Source organism: Triticum aestivum, chromosome 3A (genome assembly GCF_018294505.1).
Source record: "Triticum aestivum cultivar Chinese Spring chromosome 3A, IWGSC CS RefSeq v2.1, whole genome shotgun sequence".
Classification (NCBI taxonomy): domain Eukaryota; kingdom Viridiplantae; phylum Streptophyta; class Magnoliopsida; order Poales; family Poaceae; genus Triticum; species Triticum aestivum.
The window spans coordinates 322127634-322130184 of record NC_057800.1 but is presented as its reverse complement, the minus strand read 5'-3'; positions in this window follow the sequence as shown (position 1 = coordinate 322130184).

Here is a 2551-nt window from a genome sequence, read left to right as displayed (position 1 = left end):
AGCACACCAAATGGGATGTAAATTTTCATAGGAAAGGCTGCATGACCGTGACAGATTTGGATTCTGACATTTGGGACCCACGAGGAAATAGCCTATCCAAGGTGGTGTCGACTTACTAGCTAGTCAACAAACGATTCTGCCTACCAGCCGTTTGATTAACATCCAACATGTGTTGTGTATCTTCTATCTCTAGTCTTCTTCCTCCAGCTGCCCAAACCAAACCACCCCGTTGACTCCCCCTGCTCCTGCCTCCCATGGCTGGCTTTGCCTCCGCCACCCTACCATACCCTCCAACGTTGGCCAGTCCCTCCCTCTATTCCCCCACACGTCCTGTTATTCTCCGGCGATGACAGCCCCAACACGCACCCGCACCCGAACCAGTCAACCCTCGTACTCCCCTACCCCTACGACTGGACCGACGCATCTTCCACGGCTCCTATTCGTCCCGTCCGAGGCCTCGCTATCGTCCTCGGCCTTGGTTCGCTCGCCGTGCGCGATGCACCGCCCTCTTGCATTGTCAACGTCGTCAACAACCAAGAGGAACAAGGATATGACTGTACATGGAGAGGATGACAGTAGGGACCCACCAGCATCATGGCAGTACGCAAGCAAGTGCCTCATTATTATAAGCCCAAAAAATGGTTCCTCCTATTGGTTGGACATCTGGGGCTCACACCATTGCCAACGTAGTCAATAAACAAGAGAATTACACAACGGACGGCTGATACCAGGGACCCAGCAGGTCACGCAGTTGTTATTTACTTTTTTGAGGAACAAGCAGTTGTTATTTATACTAGTTTTAGCGACTGATCAGGGTAACAACGGGGCTGTGCGGGGGCTGTGGCCCGTCTAGCCAGGGTTTTATTTATGTTTACCACATCATGAGCCTAGTTGTGTTTTTTTCTTGCTGAAAATGGCTAGCCCAGTTCTACTTTTTAAAGAAATACCCAAACGAGGCCTACTTGCTTTATCAGCCCTGCTGGGCTGCAAATCTTTCAAGACGAGGAGAGTTTCATTTGGTTTGCCCAGAAATGGGGTGTACATTTTTAAAACACATCAAACTGGGAATTAGTTCCAATTTTTTTAATTACAAGATTTTAAATTCCATTGATTTTTATGCGTGGACAATTATTGGATTTTATATTTATATAAATTATTTTTCAAAATAGTTTGAATGTGACTCAGTATTTCGGGATTAAAAACAGTTGACCGCACCAAAATATGCAAAATTCGTATAATTTTTAACCATGGCCACAATATGGCGTGTAATGCTAACAAAAAGAAGATGGGCTCCATACGCTCAAAAAAGAGAGAAGAAGATGGACTCCAAAAAATTCTTAAGAATTGGCAAATGTGATGTAAATTATTAGAAATAATGGCAGATGGGCTGTATGTTGTTTTCCACAGATTTGAGACTGACTCATGCGCCTACTACAGGTTGATGCATATGCTTTCCTAAAAATAAGGTTGACGCACACGCAACGCCGTGTCAACTTAGTCAACACACGAGAGCAGTAACTGTTGGATGTCCATCCAACGGCCGTCGTGCTTCTGCAATATCTGCTCTTCCTGCTCCAGCCGGTCAAACAAGCGCCAGCGGGACTACATGCTCCCTCCTCCCGCGGCCGGCTATGCTGCCACGCAGGCCTCACCGCCCCATCGTTCTTCCATCACTAGCCTAGCCATCCCTCTACTCACCCACACCTGCTGTTATTCTCCGACGACGGCAGACGAACCAGTAAACCCTCGCACTCCCCTCCGCAAGGGAAACAACTGCCGAGTTTTCCCTGGCTCCGTGTCATTTCCCTTCCTAGGCCTCACCGTTGTCCACCGCCCTTGTGCTCTCGGCGCGGCGTGGTCAACATGGTCAACGAACAACATGCATCGGAAGTGGACTGTACCTAGAGAGGCTAACAGCTGGGTCCACGACCGCATGCAAGGAAATGCCTCCTTATTACGTGCAAAATAATGATTCCTCCACCTGACAGCCTGGACCTGATACGTCTGCATCGTATCTACTTTTCCAAACACTTTTGACCTTGTTTTGGACTCCAACTTGCATGATTTGAATGGAACTAACCCGGACTAACGATGTTTTCAGCAGAATTGCCATGGTGTTATTTTTGTGCAGAAATAAAAGTTCTCGAAATGACCTGAAACTTCATGGAGAATATTTTTGGAATATATAAAAAATACTAGTGAAAGAATCAACGTCAGGGGCCCACACCCTGTCCACGAGGGTGGGGGGCGTGCCCCCTGTCTCGTGGGCCCTCTCATGCTCCACCGAGCTCAATTCCAACTCTATATATTCACGTATGGGGAGAAAAAATTTAGGGAGAAGGATTCATCACGTTTTACGATATGGAGCCGCTGCCAAGCCCTAATCTCTCTCGGGAGGGCTGATCTGGAGTCTGTTCGGGGCTCCGGAGAGGGGAATCCGTCGCCATCGTCATCCTCAACCTTCCTCTATCACCAATTTCATGATGCTCACTATCGTGCATGAATAATTCCATTGTAGGCTTGCTGGACGGTGATGGGTTGGATGAGATTT